This window comes from Cygnus atratus, chromosome Z (genome assembly GCF_013377495.2).
Source record: "Cygnus atratus isolate AKBS03 ecotype Queensland, Australia chromosome Z, CAtr_DNAZoo_HiC_assembly, whole genome shotgun sequence".
NCBI classification, from domain to species: domain Eukaryota; kingdom Metazoa; phylum Chordata; class Aves; order Anseriformes; family Anatidae; genus Cygnus; species Cygnus atratus.
The window spans coordinates 79,508,958-79,531,773 of NC_066396.1; positions in this window are offsets into that span (position 1 = coordinate 79,508,958).

Sequence of the window (22,816 nt, forward strand, 5' to 3'; positions counted from 1 at the left end):
TTTCATTTAAACACTTCCTGAAATTCACTCACTTCTCCCAGTTTTGAATATAGGTAAACAGAATATTTTAAAATGGGAAGGTTGTTGGCCATGAAGCCACAGATCTGGTATTTTGTAGGGGCAGCCAGGAACAACCAGACAATTGGGCTCTCCGGAAGATGAAAGAATACATTTTCAAAGATGATGTTTTTACCTCCTCATCACCTACTTAATTTTTAAATAGTCTGCCAGGAGACTGCTAACTGCGGAGTGAATAAAATAGAGAGCTATTGACACAGACATAGCTAAGAATGAAAGATAAATCTGTGCAACGTTTAAACTGTTTAGGTGCTACCACAGTTATGGTTATTGGTACTTTTAGGCACAACTTCCTTCCCTGTTGGTTGACGTACCAAAAACTGGGACTCCCCAGTCTTGCCCTAGGACAGCAATGCCTGCACAGAAGTGAGGCATGCAGTTGTGGCTGGCACCCACTCCATCCTCTCTATGAATCCTCCACCACACACCTGCCTTTTTAAGGTGAGCATAAAAGTATTTAAAATAAACAAAACAAGCACACAAGGAGATGTAGAGTCTATCTTCTCAGCTGTGTAACCTTCTTCAAGGCCCTACAAGCTAGAAAATATGTCTCTGGGACACAGGACCCCTGAGTTTCAAAGGATGTTTATTTTGGTAAATGTTCTTTTCAGCTGAGCTCTGTTCAGCTGTTTCCATCACACCCCAGAATGAAACTGCAGCTACTGCAGATCAGAGAGCAAATTGAGGTCAGTGTTCATTTTACAGCCTCCTACAAACAAGCAAACAAAAGATTGGTGTAACATGTTGGTATCTCAGTGTATCTGAAGAAAAGTTGTGATTCATGTCCTTGAACAGTTTGACTTCTTATGTGTCAATTCCAACACAGCAGGTGTTAAAATCTGACTACTAATCCTAAATTGCATAGATTATCAAAATCTCATCAGAAATCAATAGCCATGAAAATTGAGATTTGAGTCATTTTTGTTCAAGAGTTCATCCCGCTCAGAAGTTTCAAATCATACAAGTCCAGCAGCTGGTAAGGTACAATCTTCCTGTGTACACTCAGTGTTAACTTCTCCTTTGGCTTCAGCATTTGGCTTCCAAATAAGGCACATTCAAACCTTTCTTCACTGTATTTTATAGGCCTAATACAGGGGTTGCACTTACCTTTTTCTGGAGAGCTCTACAGATCTAAACTGGGGTACAGCATCCCTGGAGGGCAGACCATTTTACCATGCTTGTAGTTCCCAAATAGCATCTGGCAGAAAGGTGGGTGTGCTAAGACTCATCCTGTTTGCAAAATTGGTGGGGAGGTGGCAATTATCCTAAAACAAAACAGCGCTGTGCACTTCGCAGTGTCACAGTGGTATTTATCAGAGAATCACTGCTGTTCTTGCTGGAAACTAACAGCCATCAAGGATAAAATTAATGAATATAAAGATCTACCACAGGAAAGGCAAAAGAAAGAAATGAGCATACTGTGTTTAATGAAACTCATACACAACAGCATGACTCAATCCAAAATAGCTATTCAGACTGTGAACCATGTTTGCCTGACAAATGAGCTCTACTTACCTCTCAGAATTAACCTACATTTTCCTTTAAAACCCATTAGTTTAGAAACAGATTGTACCACTAGGCAACATATTAGACAGAAGAACAGTAAGACAATTAAACTGCAATAGATTTCACTCTAGATTGTGCTCTTAAACATACACTAATGGCCTCCCTCTAATTTCTTTAATGCTTGTTGAGAAATCAGTCACGGACCAGTCATACATGGAAACCAAGGTATGCTCATGACAAGAGTAAGGACATAATTGTGTGAGACTGAATAATAAACACCCTTTTATTCACACTTAAAAATTACTCCTATTTCCGATGAATTAGAATGTGTTAGAATTTGTTAGCACACCTACACTGGGTATTTAATTTGATATTAAGGATTTGTGTTAAGCTACAGGTTCCTGAATCACCAACATTACACAAAATGTAATAAAATTTTGTGTTGAAACATAAGTGCTCTAATTGTAAGCACATTTGAAATAAAAACAATGGAACATGTGTTCATATTTAAAGCGACAATAAGAAATACCAATAAGAATACCAGCAGATACAAACATCAGGGTATGGACGCCATTTCATCATCCTCTTAGATAACAGCAGCTCCCATATCATGTAGGTCTTTATTTTGTGCCATGGGGAAAGCTGCTGATGCAGAGCGATAAGCACAGCGTATGTCATGGAGCTGCATCATCTAACAACTTCTAGCTCAAACACCTCTGTGCTAATTGACTATACCCATTTGTGGTAATTGCTTCCATACTCAGCAATTGATTTTCAAAAAGCAAGGCTTTGCGGCAGTCATTACAACCAGTGAACACTGCCACTTGTTATATGACACAGCATAAGCAAGGTGAGGATGTGAAAATGTTAACAGCTATCTTGATATTCTGACCCATCACGAGCACCTTTGTGTCAGCCTGCCAAAGGCAGTGAATCTTTAATTAAGCCCCTAAATAAAGTTGCCTGATTTCCAAGGGACTTAAACTGCAGATTTCTGAAAAGTGAGCTGTGGGTTTGAAATAATGGCAGATCATGAAACAGTGATCTGTTTAGTCAGTTATTAAAATAAAGCACATCAAAATTTATGCCATCATTTTAGTTTTTCTCTCATCCTCCCTACTTCTGTAAGTAAAGCCACAGCCTTTCCTTCCCTGGAAGGCAGCATTTCATTTGCTAAAGATAAAGTTCTGGCATTAAAACAAATGATGATGTTAGTACAGTGGGGGAAAAAAAAAAAAAAGGCAGTATTTAAATAGTCCTTACTATTTCAAAATGAAAATTATAATAATAAAAACTGCTTCTCAATTATGACTCTGTTCATTTCAGGGGAAAAAAATGTGATTTTTATGATCAAGGCATTCCACTTCTACTGAACTGTTACTGCATTGCACCACACTAAATACTAATCTGCTATTTTGAAAATTGTCAGATTTCCACTAATAGTTTCACTGACAAAAGTAAAACAAAGTCTGCAAGTTATTAGCAGCAAGTTTGTACTTTTCCCCACCAATCACGTCTGTCTGAATTATTTGGGGGAAATTTTACCTCTAAGCCTTAAATGAGTCTCAATGTGAAGGTATTTATTTTAGATACAGTACCATAAACCAGTGCTCATAATTCTACTGCTTCTGTTGTCATGCGCAATCCGAAAACCAAATTCACTGATGCTGAATGTTTCAAAATTACGCTATAGAAGACTAATTCTGGGGTTGTCTGGACCCCCTTCCATTGGCTTTAAGAACATTAAGAACATGTTCTGGCAGTTGCTAAGAAATAGCCACATTATGCTCAGGGGAGCCAGATCATCTCGACGGAGACAGAACAATGCAAAAATCTCAAAGGTAAGATTTGTTGGAAGTATGACCAAAAGGAGAAGAGGTTAATGGGCTGACTGATGCTTTGTCAAAAAAAAAAAAAAAAAAAAAAAAAAAAGCACTGATTTTACAGAAACCCATCAGAGACCAGTTAAGATCAACACTACCAGACACAGCAATGAAATAAGTACTCAGGACATTCAGAGCTAGGTCTAATTTTTCTTTTTTGTTTTCTTCATGCTGCTATGCATTAAGCAATAAATACAATACTGCAAAAAAATAGCTTGAAGATATTTCTGGAACAGATTTTTTTAGCTTTGTGTCTTTATTTGTGCTTGTACTTATGTTAACATACTTTTTTTTTTTTTTTAAGCAGACCCTTAAAAATTTTTTCCTTACACTGAAAAGTGTCTTCCCTGTATTCAAAAAATGTAATCTACATCCTTATGAAATTTACAGTGATATCCAAATGCGGCAAGCACAGTTTCTTGAAAGCTGGATAGCATGGATTTGTGAGTTGGTAGGAAGCATCACTCCCAAAGCAAACCTGTAAAAGAAATATTTTCTTAATAAAATCTTTGATCCAGATATCCTTCACTGTAGATGGGGGTTATTCTAGAATACAGACATCCTTTCACATTTCATTAAAAATGGAGATCAAAGTGCCTTGAAAATATTCAGGAGATAGGAGATGGAAGAAGGAGGCAGGAGTAACACAGACACCATATTTATTTAGCTCAAATGAAACAAGATTTCTAAAGGAAATCTACCTGATGCTGTTAGTTTTGGCATTCATTGCTCTTAAATTCATTTAGTCATTGTCACCGTCGAAAGCTGTCTGGCCAAGCTGTGCCAGAAAGTGCAGTGTTTAAAATAAAATTTTCTAATTTGAAGATATTTGAGGTTACAAGGGATTTATGATTTAGCAGAGTGGTACAAAAAATACTGAAAAAACAAAACAGGTATAAGTTATGCATATCAAAATATAGCAATTCCAGTACACAGTTCAGCCGCAACATGAACGTGATTCTCATTTTTGCTCACCGTAATGTGCTCACAGTCACAACACTTGGCATCCCCAGTAGCCAGGAAGGAATACATAGGCTGAAGCCAGCTTAAGCCTGTTGTTCGCTGCAAAATTATTTTGCTAGTTGTTTAGTTTCTTTACTCTACATTTGTCTGAGCCACATATTCACTCACACAGTGCTGACCTCTCTAAGTCATAGAGAAACATTTGCACCATTGTTTGACCCATTCAACTGACATAGCTGTCTTTCTAAAACAAAGGGCACCCTCTGGTCACCTTTATATTGAGATAAAGTTGTTATTTGCAGCTGCAGTAGTCAGTCACACATTGGGTTATCCTCTGAGCTTCATGGGCATATAGCCCAACGTGGACCTGTTGGAGCAGGCCCAGAGGCCACAAAGATGGTCAAGGACCTGGAGCACCTCTCCTGTGAAGACAGGCTGAGGGAGTTGGGGTTGTTCAGCCTGGGGAAGAGACGGTCCCCAAACCATTCTATGGTTCTATGATCTCCACTGAGCCTTATTCCATTGTAGGGCATTGTAGGGATTTATTTGTTAGTCACAGGTACCATACATTGGTATACTTCATCATTATAAGAACAGAGTAATTACCTTAAATTTGATAGCTTTTTTTTTTTTTTTTTTTTTAACTGGGTAAGAATGCAAGAAATATTATTTCATATCCAACTATTTTAGCTTGAGGATATACGTTTCAGCACCTGTTAGTCCACTACACATTTAAAAATAAATTTGTACAGAACAGTCCCTAAAATAATCAAAACAGAGAAAAAAAAAACAGGCATAATACAACATAAAGGGAATACCTTACAAAACATTTTGAAGACAAGTTGAACTTCTAGTCAGAAAAGCCAACTCTTTTTATCAAATTGTTTCTATCAACTGTAAAGAAGCCTCTGACAATGAACTTAGGGCTTAGATATCTCACTTTCCGATGAATCAGAAGAGAAATGTTAAGTGAAATGAGTATCACTCTGAAAATATTATTTGTGTTCTCACGTTAAAGGAAAGAATTATCAAGCAGTGAATTTATATCACTGGTCTGAAACAGCAACATAAGAAACTTCAGCAGTTATTTCACCTAGGAAGAAAAAATGTATTTCACTTGGTTTTAGTATGTGACAAGGAGCCTGAGTAGTTCATCTTGAAAATTAATGGTTTATGGAGTCACTTCAGAGGCCAAGGCAGTTCAATCATACATTAGAGCTGAGTGAAAGTCCAGACTGATGCAAAACCTGATTGTAGACATTATACTTTGCACATGTAGGGAATTTATTTTATTTTTGTGCACCTCTGTTTAAAATCTGGAGTTCTCAGATGAGCCAGAAGATAGAAAATAATCAAGAAACACACAATTTCCACTTTTGATAAGACTGCAGAGAAAAAGTTGATGATAACAACATGATTTTCACCATATATTAGCTCACAAACTAAGTGAAGCATCTTCAAATTAGAGGATCAGCACTAATCAGACAATTAAACTGGGTAGGAAGCTCTAAATCTCTGTTCCAGAGGCTCTCAAAGTTGAGAATCATGAGCTCCCACCTGAACACTTCAACTGTACGTGTATATTTTTAGCTAGATTTTGTAGTCACCACAGATATGCAATAATGTACAGCAAGTGTTCTATTTCCCATACATTTACCATATTTATTTCAAAACAATTAAGACATAAATTTTCTTGTGCCTTAAATGATGAGCAGATATCTTCTAGAAACATATACATGAAGGAAATTGTATTTTTGACAAAGTAAAATGCTGGGTGCTGCCCCCTGGGAGGGAGCAGTGGTGGACACAGGCACAGACTGGGGGACGGGTGGATGCAGAGCAGCGCTGCAGAAAGGGGCAGGGGTGCTGGCCCAGCAGGATCAACACAAGCCAGCAGCATGTGCTGGCAGCCAAGAGGGCAAACTGCACGTTGGGGTGCACTAAACACAGCACAGACAGCCGGTCTAAAGGGGTGATGTTCCCACCATATTTAGCATTGGTGCGGCCTCAACATTGTGTGCAGGCCTCACCTGGAGCACTGTGTGCAGCTGTGGGCTCCCCAACCTACAACGGGTGTTAAGGTCCCTGGAAGCACCCAGAGGAGGGCAGCAAGCCCGGCCCAAGGGCCTGACGGCCGTGCTGTGAGGAGAGGCTGAGGACACTGGGGCTGCCCAGCCTGGAGAAGAGGAGGCCCAGAGGCGGCCTCACTGCTCCCGGCAGCTCCCTCAGGAGGGAAGCGCAGAGGCAGGTGCCGGCCCCTGCTCCCTGGGAGCTGCTGGCAGGGCACAAGGGAACGGCACAGAGCTGTGCCCGGGGAGGGCCCGGCTGGGCATCGGGAAGCATTTCTTTATCCTGAGGGTAGCCAGACACCGCAACAAGCTTCCTAGCAAGGTGCTGGGTGCCCTGAGCCTGTCCGTGTCCAAGGGGCGTTTGGACAATGCCCTCAGTACCGTGCTTTAACTTCTGGTCAGCCCTGAACTGGTCAGGCAGTTGGACTGGGTGATCTCTGAAGCTCCCTTCCAGCTGAACTATTCTATTCTATTCTATTCTATTCTATTCTATTCTGTTCTGTTCTGTTCTGTATCCTACTGCTCAACTTTTTGTCTCTTTGCTTACAGAGCCACGAAAGATCAAGGTGTTACAGCTCAACAAGTTGCCTCAGGCTCTCAGCTCCCGTGTCAGCTTTAGAAATTAAAATAAAACATGCAATGGGACTTTTGCTACCCAAGCCAAAACACTCTTCGATGTTTTGGCTTGGGTAGTTCTACTACCTTTAAAACTATTTGGATTGAATCCTTTAATATCATCTAACTGAAAAAGCACTTAGATAATACCCCTCAAATTAAACTAAATACTTAGGAGTAAACGAATTGCAGGCTATCATAGATGCAAAGTAGTGGGAAAAAATGGTTTGGATAAAAGCATGCTAAGAAAAAAATCTTTAAATGTTAAGTACATCAGAACCTCCCAACAATAAAATATGTTTCGATCGATATTCCTAGAAAACAACTTGCAATAGATGTTAGGAGAAGCTATTGAACTGGTAAGAAAATGCACAAATCAAACCCTTCTAAGTTCCTTCAGTGACAGTGTTCTGAACGTGTAATTAGTTTCAATACATGTGTAATTTTTATCACCAGTCTGAAGAGGGAGATATAATCTGTTTCCATTTATCTCCAAGACTGTGAATACTGTCCATCAGCCTATAAAATATCTTGGTATTGATCACTGAAACAAAAACTGCATTAAACAATTTATGCTTTACATTACTGCGTATCATGATTTGAATCATTAAAAATGATCATTCATGTGAATGATTTAAATTTTTTCTTATGATGTCATTAAGATCCATGAAGTCAGTCCAGCATGCATTAAAGTCCACAGAAGAGCTTTCATTGGGATCAATGAGCTTTGAATTAAGTCTTGTAATAGCTCATCAGATAAAGGCTCAGAGAAGTTCCCTGAACCTTTATGAACCTTCATGAAAGCAGTTTTTCTGAATGCTGTGAATTTCCTCCAAAGATGCCTATCTTTAAAGGTAGTTGCACATAAACTATGCAGACTAATTTCTCACTCCACTGGCCTCATCAGAAAGATGTGACATTTGCTACAGAAGAACAAAGGGATATGTAAACCTGAATCAGAAACTTACTTATTATCTGTGTAAGATAATGATATAAGATATATGCACCTGGTGTCATATATTTTAGTAAAACATTTAGAATTGAAGACAAGAAAACCATCACACCTGATTAACTTTCTTAAATTTTCACATGGAGGTTTTCTTTTGAATGCATCTCAGGTCTAGGTAAGCATTCAAAAATGAAGTTTTTGTGGTCTGCTAAGACAGAGGAGAAATCACCTAACAAACAATATAGAAAGTTGAATATGAGCCAGCAGTGTGCCCTGGCAGCCAGGAGGGCCAACCGTATCCTGGGGTGCATCAAGCATGGCATCGCTAGTCAGTCGAGGGAAGTGATTGTCCTGCTCTACTCTGCGCTGGTGCAGCCTCACCTCGAGTACTGTGTGCAGTTCTGGGCACCACAGTGCAAAAAGGACATTAAACTGTTGGAGAGTGTCCAGAGGAGGGCGACGAAGATGGTGAAGGGCCTAGAGGGTAAGACATATGAGGAGCGGCTGAGGTCACTTGGCCTGTTCAGCCTGGAGAAGAGGAGGCTGAGGGGGGGCCTCATCACAGTCTACAACTTCCTCGTGAGGGGGAGTGGAGAGGCAGGTGACCTGTTCTCCATAATCACCAGTGATAGGACCCGCAGGAATGGTGTTAAGCTGAGGCAGGGGAAGTTTAGGCTGGACATCAGGAAGAGGGTGGTCGCACACTGGAACAGACTCCCCAGTGAAGTAGTCACTGCACCAAGCCCGTCTGAATTTAAGAAGCGATTGGACTGTGCACTTAGTCACATGGTCTAAAATTTGGGGTAGACCTGTGCGGTGCCAGGAGTTGGACTTGATGATCCTTATGGGTCCCTTCCAACTTGGGATATTCTATGATTCTATGATTCTATAACAAAAGAACAACTGGCCATCTCCAAGACTCTGTCTCTCTTAGCACTTTACAGGGCAACTTTACAGGACATGTACAGAGGTGATACACACAACCCATAGGCACCATGTCATTAGCTCCTTTACTTCTGTTGAACAGACGGATCATTCCAACAATGTTATGTGATGAGAAAGGAAAGGAAAATTAGGTCACTTCTATACAGGAGATTGTGGGAAAGGTAGGATAAATCTGACAAAGTCACAAGACAGATTGAGTTACCTGTATCTAACACCACATGAGGCCCTGTTGAGACCTACCACATAGGGATTTAATATGCTTTAATTTAACACAGAGGCTGAGTTTAGCTAAGTGCAGGGCCTGTAAACACCTAAATCTCTCCTATTTCAATTCTTGTGAAAAAACGTGAAATCCATGGAGTAATGGACAGAACCATAAGACGCATATTTTTTCCATGTGCATTGAAATGCTTGACAATACTGCATAATCAGCAGTCATAAAAAGCTGAGGTGGACTTTAAAATGGAAAGCTTCTTACATGCATTTTGAACCTCTGTGGCTTGAACCTGGCTTGTAGGGCTTTCCAAATACCAGCCTTCTAATTCATGAAAGAATCTTTTTATGAAGTTCTTTTGAATAAAAGATTGGCCTGCCAATAACATATATTCATCACAAACCTTCTCTCTATAGCCTACAAATGTGTCCAATTATCTCACTTAATTAACTGGCACAGCATAACAATTTCAATCTCTTTTTACAGTATGTTCTCTCCTCTTCCAAAGGTCAAGATTAAGCAGGACAGATGTCTGAGAAATGATCCTTCACAACTGTTTTTAGTCCATCTGGCAGCTGTTTATGATAATCATTCTACGGTTTTTAATTATTCCTTTTTAAATTATGGAAACTAAAATAAATTTGCTAACCATAATTCTCATTAAAAATAAATAAATAAATAAATGAAAGAGCTACATAAGAAAGTAACAGCTAACCTTTAAAAACTTCCCTTTAGCCAAGAACCAACAGTTCACTGGAATGACCTTACATCAAAACAATTATAATTGTTTTAATTTTGTATTCAAATTTCACAGGAAATGGCACATCGGTGACTTGTTCCATGAAACTTGATACAGACAATAGTAATGATGAAGTGATAAAATTATAAGTATCAAATCCTAAATCATAAGACACTAACCTACATAAAAAATAAAAACTGGGCTCTACAGAGCTCTTCCCTCTTCCGAATGCATAAAGCATTCTTCTAAACATGAAGGTAGCTGAAGAGGTTTGAACACATCCTCAAAAGTATTTTGAATCTCCTTTGTGGCTTATTACCATGTTTTTGGTCCACCAGGAGTGTAGAAACGTGATTTTTCTCCTGGTGTATCTGTCCCTGCTAAAACAACAATCAACAGCAGCAGGGTCATGAGACTGGATGTAACGTGTGGCTATCTCCTTGTGTTTCTTTGCTTAACTTTCAAGTTTTTCCCATACGGATTTGAAAAGGCTTCAAAAGTTCTAACATGTCTATAGCAGACTTCAAAGATTTCTTCTGGGTTAGTCTATATCATCTGCAGATGCCCCTGTGCTAGTCTGTGAAACATTTTAGTTTGAGTACAGAGGCCCACTTATTTAAAAAGGGATATATGAAGAGGCTGAGGTAGTTTCTTTTCAAGTACGTAAATGATAATGAAACTACAGGGAATGCCATGCATTCTTCTTTCCATACACACTGCAAAAATGTCTTGTAATAATTTAACTCCCCTGATAACTGTCCTTTCCCAGTTAACTTATTAGTCTCTGTTAGAAATCACCAGCTACTGATATTTTCCCATTCTTGAAAAAATGTAAGGAAAGCAGAAATTAACAGATTCAGAATTGGATTTGTTGAATGCAGTTAGTACATCGCTTCACATTCTGTATGCATATAAAAATAAACAAAGATATAAATGTTGAATCTATGTTTGGATAATAAACTGTTAGGTCAGTAAAGAATATGAAGGACATGCAACAAACTTATGGGTATGTAGTTTCACATTGGTGGATTTTACTCGTTGTTACTGTTGTTTAAAAGACTATGGTGCTTGCTTGCTTGCTTATTTTAAATGGACACCTTATCACAAGTAAAGAGATTGCATTGAACAGGTTCAATTCCTAGGGCCTTTGATACAATCAAAGGAAGAAATTAAATATACCCTTTAAGAGGAAAGCAACATTTTGACTGCTCTTTGGTATTTGGCTGCCAAAACACAGGGAACTTAAATTTGTGCTCTTGAGTTCCAGGGCTGGGCTGTGAATTGAACTTTTTCCTAAAATTATGACTGTCTTCTTTTGACTAGCTTGTTGTGATCTCCTTTAAATTACCTCTGAAATATCGAAGATTATTTATAGTGTTTTGTTTGGTGCTAAGGAATCTCCATTGCATTAATCATTTGCAATAGAAATACTTAAAAAAAGCAGCTGACATATCGGAGGATGTGAACATAACCCTAAGCTGTTTTGGTGGTGGACCCGGAATGAATTCCAAATGTATCTTGGCTTGGGAGCAGAAATGTGCACTACTTCCTTGGTGATTCTGGGTCCAATTCCAGGCTAGACCATGCCAGTAAAACCGTACAATGCCATGACAAAAAGCAGAAATAGAGCCTTTACTTTAGATGTGGATCATAAATTGCCTCTATTTCTTGATTTATAGAGCACAGAAGGAAAAAATAAATAAATAAAATAATAAAATAAAATAAAATAAAATAAAATAAAATAAAATAAAACTAACCAAGCATTTTTATTTTTTTTCATACTTGGCAGTCAACCATAGCACTGAATTAACAGGACTACCACAGATTAAATTCCAATGAGAGTGAAGTAGGCAGACTCATTTAAGAAGTCACTCTGTCAGAAAAACCAATATATGTTCTATAAGGAACCAAAGTGATCTGACTGGTTGAACAGCATACAGACATGTAATTCAAATATAAATAATATATGGACTCTTAATTCTGTGGCTCTGTTTTGTTTACAGTGTGTGGCAGTATATTGCCTGAATAGAGCCTACATGAATTTAGGAGTTACCATCGACAGTGTTATATCTAATGGAAATATTCTAGCATGTACTCCTTGACCTCATTTCCAGCTCACTGCATAGGTTTTTCTTAGCATCTCAGAAGAGGTAAGCATGGAAGAAAATATCATGTACTGATTTCTCTACCAGTGCATATCAGCCTGTTAACAAGAGGGCTTAATGAACAATTTTGAGAAATTAGAATGTAATACTGCAAGTGATCTGAAGGATGTGGGAACCTTGTGATGCAAGAGATAGAAGCAATGGGATGGCACTGGAATTATCACAATCACAGCAATAAGGATGTCCCATGAGCAACTGGAAGCTCTTAACTGAGACTTTGCCTCATTAGTCACCGCAGAGTCAACATTACTACATGGAAATGTAGTCTTTTTCTGTAGAATAATCGTCTTGGCATTCCAAAAATGTCTGTGAAAAGAAAGACATTAAAAAGTCTTGAAAACAGTAACATATCGAATATGGATGTCTCATGGGAAAGGAAGAGAAAAGAAAAGAGAGAGAGAATAACCAACTGTTTATTTGGTCCCTTCTGTACCTTGTAGGACATTACAATGGAATAGATTGTGCGCACTGTATTTCACAAAGTGTCTTCAGTGATTGAAAACCAGCACCCTTCACACAGCCAAACATGTGCAAATAAGCACAGCAAAACAAAGAAGGCTCTCAGGGCCCTGAGTGATGACTTTGATGTGGTTTGAATTTTGAAAGAAGTGTTTGTCCAGAGAAAGATGAAGGCTGGACAGACATAATGCAGATGTGAATTTCCAGGGAGACCTGATGTCTTGCAGTTGTAGGCTGGAGAGGAGAAAAAGGTGGTGCCACAGCAATCAAGATTAAAGGTCTTAGAGCTGTTTAGTTTGGCTGGGTTTCATTGCCAACATGAATGAATACTGCTATTTATTTTAACAGTTCTAGCTGTGCTCTGTTTATGGCTGTAACATTTTACTAACATTATTTCCTCTCTTCCCTTCAACTCTCCTTCCCATCCTCTTATTTTACCTACTTCAGTTCCTTTTAACAGCTCACAGTATTTTCTCCATTTATCCTCATTTCCCCAGTGTTACCTGTGCCATTTTCTGTCACAGTAGAATCTCTAAGTCAATAAAGTGACCTCATGCGTGAGGTCAAATTATAGCAACCAGCTTAAAAAGCATTCAAGCCAGGGGTTACTGAATGAAACCCTTTTTCAACTCATGAATAAAATATTCTGGCAGGTTTTTTTTCATATTTAGTGAGATATCATTTTAAACTCACTTGAGAAAGAAATTCAGGACAGATAGCTATATTCTCTGGGAGCTTTGTCACTCTGGAGTTGAAAGTTCAGCATCAGAGTCAGTTTCCACTCTACTGTGTTTTGGCAACATCATCAAAATCAATGCAACTTCATCCCTAATTGCAAAAGGTTAATTGGGTTACCAAGAAAGGCCATCCCTTTTTAAGTATGGATTATTGCTCACAACTTCAAGTTTTATACCGGAAAGATGAACCATTGGAGATGGTAGGTAGCTATGGCAACAGCTAATTTTGGTGACCTGTTACACAAAGCAAACAATAAATGAAAAGAAAATTATCAAAGATGCAGTGAAAGCTAATAATTAAGAGAACTCCCAGATGGAAACACCTTCACATGAACTTTATATTGAACACCTGCATGCAATGTTCCTTTTAACTTATTTTTTCATGGAAAATTTAGTAAGGAAAGAATAGTGATGCATTTTCATATCAAATATTACCTCTGTCTATCCAACTGATTTTTTGAAAAATATTCATGCTTTTTTGTCTTCAGTTCTCCCCCTAACAGGGACTGACTTCATCTAGGTCTAAATAACTTCTTGCACAAGGTCTTAATGTGTATAGGTGATGTCTTTAGCAACAGTGTAGAGTAGGTTTATTATGTAGAAACAGTATAGTAAGTGAATAAAGCATAGTTAGCTCAATTTGTGTACTTGTATATGTGTGCAAAAGATTTTTAAAGACATAAAAAGAAAGTTAATTTGTAGTTTGTTATTATTTTTCCTCTGCCTGTAATGACATACTCCTCTACATAAATCATTGGATTTTTCCAACACTGAAAAATTATTCTTAATTTCAGTGATAGTAATTTTAATTTTAATAATGGTACAACAATGTAATAAAGTACTAAGAATATTAGCTAATGTCAATAATGTACTAACAATATTGCTAGCATTGCTAGCAGTAACTATATGTATAACAGTGTGATAACAAAGTGCTGATAGAGATACAGCTTTAGCATTTTGACCACCATGGATGGTCATTAAGTAGTGGTAATCAGAGCAATGACAGAGGAGACCTGTCTCTTTTCTGGCTAGCCATGTGCTGCTGCAATGCACATGACACAGCTCTTCACCATCTCAGTCTTCACATTCTCATCCCAGAACTGTCTGGTTCCTTCTCCTAAGTCCTAAGACTGTCCTCAGAGAAGGACAGACTCTCTAGTGACTTAATTGTTCAAGTGGAACGGAGAAAGTGTAAGCTTACACAAAATTCCTACCTGAATCTTCCCCTGTTTGTGCTCCTTCCTTAAGACAGAAGCCAGATCAGAGGAGGCACAAAGTCTGCTTGGAGAGATCTGTGCAACCTGCCTTTGTCAGCCCTCTCAGAATTGTCATTTCTAGTGAAGTTAGAGATTGTTTACCTGCAATATGCATGAGAGACACAGTTTCAAGAATAGCAGGTCCTGCCTCAGAGCACTCTTCCGAGTGCTGTCCTGACCCAATTTCCACAGTTCTGTGGCTGGCGCAGAGAACTCAGAGCCTCCTCTCCTCTTCACGAGCAGCCCTGGCAGTGAATCAAATCTCCCTGAACTGTTTATGAATTATTATTATGAACTTTTTCACTTCGTGACTGCAGTCACTGTAACACAGGGTCATCATCTCCTGCAGTTAATTATTCAAACCGAATTTGAAGGTCTGTACAGGGTTATGTGGTTTGGCTTCAGTCAGATTGATAAAGACCAGCTGTAGATGGAAAATACATTTGCACTAAAAAGGTTCTCTTAATTTGGAATTAAGCAGTCTCTTGCCCCATGATAGAATAACACTCCTTCAGTTAAGGAAAGATAACATAATTGAGTGCTGTTTTTTTCCATGTATAGTGCATGATCTGTCGACACGTAGGGCATATTTTTACTGAAGTTTTCTTTTGTAGAATTGTCACGCAGAGAACTCAAAAAGAAGCCTAGGAGAGACAAGGACAAAGGCTTTTCAGTAAAATAATCTGTTAATAAATTAAATTTCCCAAAGGTGATTATTAAATTAACTCAGCCTGGATGACCTTTGGATGATGCTGGAAGACATTTTTTTTCTTAATAAACCTTTGCACCATGACCAGAACAGTGCTCATAAAGCAAAGGAATTCCTACTGGTACAACTTTCTTTAACTTGAGATAAAGATAAGGTAATATTTTTTTCCTCAGGTTCTCTGAGGACTTCACCACTGTTAACCTGCTTTACGTAGATTTTTCTTGGACTCGGTGAGAAACCTTTAATAAATAAAGAAGTGGGAGGAGGAGGAGGTCAGATGAGAGATTGTCAGCTGGACCAGAGCACAAAGAGTTAGAAAAAGCAAGGTAAGAACACCCAAGAAATAACAATCTGAAGGAAAACGTTAGGCCTTTCAAACAGATATGAGATTCGCTGTTGAAACACAATGCTGAGACCAACTCTATTCTGAACAACAAAGACACATAATCGAGTGGGTTTCAGAAAGGCCCAATAACTGCATGTAGTTCACATTAACTGAAGGAAGAGATATATTTTGTACAGATTATTTAATTTTTTTTAGATTTTTTATTCTTTCATTTTTTGCTTTATTTTATTTATTATATTTTTATACGGGAAATCTTGCTTTCCCATCTTATAAATTTTACACAGGTGCTGTCCTGATGACCACAAGGTCTTTCCATCACCAGTTGTTCCCTCCAAATAAAGGAAAATAGTCTTAAAGACATATTTCTTGTTTCATCATTGGGTTAGAAATTTGTGACTGACTGCTGCAACATGTGGCTGGTGCCCTTTGTTGATGACTAGCTGATTGTTGGGGGCATTATATTCTTGTAAACAGTTTTCAGCTGCCTGTTTCGTGAACCAGCCACCTTACCCTGATGATTAATTGAGCCATTATTCCTGCTAAGTGCTGCTGCAGTTTTGTCATTCCCGAATAAGACACATTCTCAGTTCTTGTGTTTGCAGTGTTTTTGGTTGTGTGCCAACTTTTTGAAGAGGGTTTGATCTGCAATTTGAAATACTTGGCGTTTCCTAAGTAATCGGATGATTTTTGAGACTCAGGCTGTGCAGAGCTTTCAGTTTTCGGATATTTGATATTTTCCAAGGATTACATTACAGGCTATAGTGCTGACATGTTTTCAGGAGCAAACAAGGTGAGTGAAGTTGGTGAGAAACTGTGTTTGTGAGAAAATGGATAGGGAAAAGGAAAACGCAGTAAAACTGCACTCCTAGGGTATTGCTCTTAGTTTGTTTGCAATTTTTGGCAGGTCCAAAGTGCAAACACTTCCTGAATTCTGTTAAATATAAGCATTTTCTGTGCTTAAAATTTTGTAAGGGAAGAAAATACGAGACTTGTATTTCGTACGGTCCTCCACTCTGTCTTCAGTGCAGCAAAGCAAGGCCAGGGGAAGTTTTTGTGAGTTTTGTTGAGGGCTGTTTTGTTTTGTGCTATTGGCCCTTATGGCAATTTCTGTTTTAAAACTGTTAGTGGTGTTTGATACCTTTTGCAGCTGAGCAGGTAGGAAATAAGTTTCTCCACTTAGCTGCAGTCATTTCTTCCAGGTCAGAAAAGGTCCCTGAATAGCTTTTTGTCTTTGCCAAGGACAACTGGAAATCAGCACAACCATGTCATATGTAATGCACAGACAGGAACAAACTCAGACTGTCCTCCTCATTAAGTTTAAAGGGAAGCAAGGTCTTGTTTACCGACAGAATGGCTGGCGCGGCAAGGTTAGTGAATTATCACCTCTTCCAGGCCTTATCTTTCTGCCTGCACTCTGTCAAACTTCTGCTGAACAGAACAGAAGTCATGCCACTGTATTACCCCCTCTAAGCCTGCAAATTTGACACCACGTGTACGCTGTGCAGGCTTCGGTATGAACTGTGCTGGCTTCCCCCAAAGGTGAGCCCAGCGTGCAATGATTATGATCTTATGCTTTCAACTACTCACAGAAATTTCTCATCTCCCATATTTTATCCAGCTTCAGAGAAAATAAATTCTAAAATCTTCGTGCTAAGGTAAAATGCACAGCGTTTCCAATAGAGTGTTTGCATTCTCTGTTACTCTACAGCTGAATAACATATAACTCCATTACTCAGCATTTAGAAAAATAGATAGCAAACTGTAGTATTCCAGTGGTTTTGATTGATTAAAATTCCTGGTTGCAATAAAGCCTTGTATGGATTTTATCTCTGATAAAATCTTTATGCTGAGCCTGGGGACCCATCTTCACAAAGCCAACTGAAGGATCAAGGCTTATCTGGCAGGGAAGCTGGAGGTAACAAAATCATTGCCTTAGTTTCACTCACCTACTCACCAAAAGTTACGTATCGAAGACAAAACATAATCAGAAATGAAGGGAAAAGGGAGATCAGCTGGTCAGAGAGAACATCAGAGAGGACATCCCCACTACATTTACATCAGGTCATATAGCAATTTTCTGATAATCCACACAGCCTCATTCTTCCATGAAATATGCTGTTCAATGCAGAGTAAAAACTTAGTGCTTACATGCATCTGCGGTACACAGAAGATAGTTTATGCAAGGTATTAATTCAGTATTTTTACAGAATTACTGCAATTTGTGTGAATGTTGTTTTGATAAGTGCAGAAGACACTCATCCTAAGGAGACTACCACAGCAGCATTTCATGAGACAGCAAAGTGACATAAAATAAACACGGAAAATGGTCTCGTGTCATCTTAGGAGCCAGTTAATGTATTGTCATTAGCAACACCGCAAAAAAAGTAGCATGCTTAAAACCTCGATGCCTCACTTTAATTAGCTTTGTAATTTGATGGGGTTGTATAATTTAAAATTCATTCAGGTGCCATTTAGACTGGAGGGAAAAAATCAGTTTTTATTTATAATTAGAAATTTATGAGCTGGCTATAAACCCGACACTTAAACTAGAGCATTTATGGAAACACTTTTCCTATGGTGTTTGCTCCCAAACCAGTTGGAACTGATGGTCACCTCTCCATCACCTGCCAGAGGTGGCCAGCTCTTTGCCTTAAAATCCCTGTTGGCAGCAAGCACCAGGACAGTCTGAGAGGGAGAAAATTGCCACGCTATAATCAGGCACACTGAAACCTGGAAGTAGCAAACCCTTAAAGCAGTAAGGTAGCATAAGGAAGACTGGCAGGAAGATACAGTGGAAATGATGCAGAAAACAAGAAAATCATGTTGTAAGAGAAATAATAATCGAAAGAGGCAGGAGGCATGGTGCAGCATCCTGGCAGGTCTAGATCTGTGTTGGCAGGAAGGTGTCAGCAGGCAAAACTGATGGAGGGATATCGCAAGAGTAGGGGCAGTGAAGGTGGTTATTGCCAATCAGCCCATGTAAAGTTTCCTTCCAGCATGTAGCTAAATTACAAACGTTCCTGGGGTTATAATGAAACAAAAACAAAACTCTGCAAGTTTGAGTTCCCAAATAACTCAAAACAATAAGGAAAACAAAAATGACAAAAACAAGATGTCAGAGCAGAGATTAAAGACTTTACATTTATCGCCCTTAAAACCAGAGTACACCCATGCGAGACACTTGGTCACGGGGTAGAAATATCTCCAAGTTAATAATGAAAAGGGGGAATATTTACCATCTCTGTTATCAGCCGAGCCTTGGAGCTGGCAGCGAGAAAAAAGCCTGGAGTTAAAGGTTTGTTGTTAGCTTGAGAAGCATGTTTCTGTCTGAAAACCTAGCCATTACTGTTGACCATGCTCTCCTTTTACAAAGTGATGCTTTTTGCAGCCCTGTAGCCCAGGAAATGCAGCACAGCTATTGCTAGCAACATAATAATAAATTACTGCACTTATGGTGTGTTCCTGTTTTGCCCATAACAAATATTATGAACACTGATAGTAGGGTAAAAGATATTTACTTACTTGAATTCTTTTTTTTTTTTTTTTTTTTTTAATCTGAACATAGTAGTGATTACTGCATGAGAAAGTGGAAGTTCTTAAACTACGCTCAAGTAATAATTTGCATCACTTCAGTCGAACATCAGAGATTAGGGAGAAGCAGCAGCAATTCAGCCAAGAAGTTGAATACATGTACTCAGCATCTCATCTGGACTTAGAAATCACATAGATAAGACAGTAGAGGCAATGCTGCAGGGAATTGGCCCTAGTGGTGCTATGAAATGCGTAGGGGAACTGATTCTGGAAAGCAGGCCCTGAGCTGGGACAAATCAGCCCCAGACATGCCAGGATGAGCTTAGGGGAGCTTGGTCCCATCACAGCACTGAGGGTCCCACCTGGCAGCTTCGATGTGCTTCTGCTTCCACGTCCCTGTATGAAGCCGACGCTTGTCTGCAAACCCTGCAAGTCCCCAGAGAGGGTGGGACGTCTGGGCAGCCGAGCCGTGGGCAGCCCAGCTGTAATCACGCGTTCGCTGCAGATTTGCTGATTTGATCAATGCACTCTTTCTGCTCCGCTACCTGCTTTCCTAATCCAATTTCCTCAGCCCCAACCTGCTTGTTCCCAGTACAGAGAATGCATTTGTTTCAACGTGAAAAAACTGTCGTTCCTAAATCTGGAGCTGATTACACCGAGGCAGATCCTACGGGGCGTTTCAGGCAGCACCCATTTGCAAACCAGAGCAGTGATTCACGTCCTCGCGGGTGGGGGTGCCTGCTGCCCCTCTGCACACATCAGCACCCTGCTCCCAGGACCATCACCAGCAGGAGACCAGACCCCGGGCAGGGCTTACACCCTGTTGACACCACAGATTTTGACAGCAGATTTCCACGCTCTGCTTCCCAGCGGGTACTGCCACACTGTTTTGGGTGCGGGGCTCCTGCCTGGCATTTCTGGCTCCTGAAGCCCCATCAGAGGATGTGCATAGACATCTTCCTCCTGCCTCAGAAAGGGAAGAAATCAGCAGGCAGGATTTCTGTGGATCTCAGTCTTACAGTCTAGCACAGAAAAATATCTAAACTGTTATGGATGGTGAGGGATATTGTATTGATAATGCGATGTAACCTATCAGGCAGGAGTGCAGGAAACCTGGTAAAATGGTCAGCACTAGAGACTGTGCAGCATAAACTACTCACTTAAAAAATTTCAATCCAGAAATGGCCAGGTGGGCTGTGGTGGGGTCATTGCATACGTTCAGCTTTGCAACGTTGCTGCTTCATTTGGATCCACTTGTGTGGTCCTTCACATTAAGTCCCCTCTTCCAATGAGGTGCTATCAGTGCAAGACAAGCACACGGCAGAAGTGTATGCAAGTCAGAAAGATTCATGGAAAGCTCTCTGTCTGCTCACATCCTCCCCTTTATTTGTTATGTGATATTGCTGTTCATCTTCTGGTGCTGTACAGCTCTTCCTGCCTCACGGTGACTGATGTCCACCTTCCCACGGAGTGATGCTGGCTGTCACACTCAGCCTGCTGTGTCCCTGCCTGTCCGAATTTCTTCTAACATCTCTGCTGTGCCACAACACCCTCTAATAAGCAGGTCACGTAGTGGGAAATGACTCAGTAGGAGAACGCACTCAGATGAAAGATAGACCTGAGTGAGGATCTCTGATGGATTGAGAAGGACTCCATTTCACACAGCACTGCTTGAGTTGCTCTCCTGCAGAGACAAGTAATTCATCCTGAACAGATGATCACTGCTCTCCTGTGAGATCTGAGAATCAAGGGAAAAACTAGATACCAGCTTTCCAGATACTTTAATCTACGTATGAGGTTAATTTTCCTAGTCTAGTGAAAATCTGAAGCTGACAGAGGAAAAAAATATTGAGCTTTAGGTCACAGTAGCAGCATTAAAATGACTTCAGAATGCAGATTTTGATTTTTGGTGGAGGCACGAAAAAATTAACATGACTTAAAAGATACAGAGAGCAGAAATGAAATGAATTTAGCAAATACACACTGAATGAGATACAGAACTAAAAGAAGACCTTGCAATGAATATTGGCATCACATCATGCCTAACTCATGTCCTAACTCATGTCCACTCTTCCTAGTTTGATGGCTCTCGCATTCCTGAATTGGCAGTGGCCAAACTTCAAAAGGATGCCATGCACAGGCTGTCAAACTTCAAAAGGATGCCATGCACAGGCTGTCATGGTGCTTGGTGGTTAAGGCTGCTACTGGCTACCCCAGGGCAGTCACCAGCTGAATGCATTTGCATGGATCTGTGTTGCCTATTCAGTCCTTAGACACAATTAGTATGAATTATTCTTCATACTGCCTAAGAATACGCATTCAGTTTGTCTTTTTGCCCAGCCCCTTTATGGTTTTGCCCTGCTGGGCTAGATGCTATATTTTTTTAGGCGCTGTGAAACCTGGAGCTGCAGAGTGTGCCCTTTTCACTTTGGCACAAAAGCGTAGGTTCCTTTAAAAATGCTATCTTTAGGACTTACAGTGTCCAACATATCCCAGCATCAATCACGTTAAAAATCTTTGTTCCTTTGCCTGTAGGTGTTGTCCTCTGTAGCTAGCATGAAATTCTTCTGTCAGTTCTCTCATTTATTTCAGCAAACTCTTTCTCTTCTGAACAGTTTTGTCATTTTGGCCTTATCTTTGGCTAGAGGTTAAGAAAACTCTTCTATCTGATGTTGATCGGTCAGCAGGGAATGCTTACAGTGTTGGCTAGCCAGCCTCTGCTCTACCTCCCAGGAAAGAAAACAAGTAATTCTCCAAGCCAGCTTCCCACAGCCCGGAGGGCCTGGGATTTACAGCCTGTTTGAACTCTCCCAGATGGTAACGCACCAGGCTGTTGCAACACCACGCTTGATAGCTAGTCCAAAGACACTTCCTCGTGCTGATTTATTTGTTCTCTCAGCTTCAACAAGATACTCGTCTGTGTTTCTCTCTGCTCTCTGGCGTTTTCCCTCCACATCCAAAGACTAGACAAATCATGCCCTGTACCATTCTTGTCCACCTATCAAAACACATAAATCTGAAAAACAAAAAAATTCCTATGTGATCAAGTGGATCAGATCTATTTGATATTTCACACCTCTGAGTATAACCAGATCCAGTAAGAGCTTTCTCACAGCTCCCTGTGCTATTTTTTCTCTTGTGTTCTAGGTTGAAAGGAATAAGGAACAGGAAAGCAAGTGCAGAAAGCTTGTTCAAGGGACGTGGACCACCAGGTAAGCCCCATAGACCAGCAGCTCTGTGAAAAATAAGGTGACTTCAACAGTTAAATGCATATATGTCTATGCCTGGGAACTCTGCAGTCTTTGCTTTTGTGGGTTTTATTCAAATACGATGTACGTAGTAGTCATAATAACTTTGGAGCAAAACCATTTGTGTCTTAATTATATGAAACATGCTGTTCAGAAAGAAGACAGCTTGTAGAGTTTGGAAAGCACTTCAGATATGCTTTGAGCTCATAGGATCAGTCTGGCATTAAAAACAAAGGAGGCAGTGTATGTGTGTGTATTTATATAAAAATAAATTATCATACAGCCCTTTTCTGCACAGTTCCTGATAATTCCCTCAGTTTTAATGTATTAGCAAAATAAAATGAGGAAGTGACTATCAAAGGGTGAAAGGATAAATGGCAATCCTTTCAACTCTATGAGGAGTC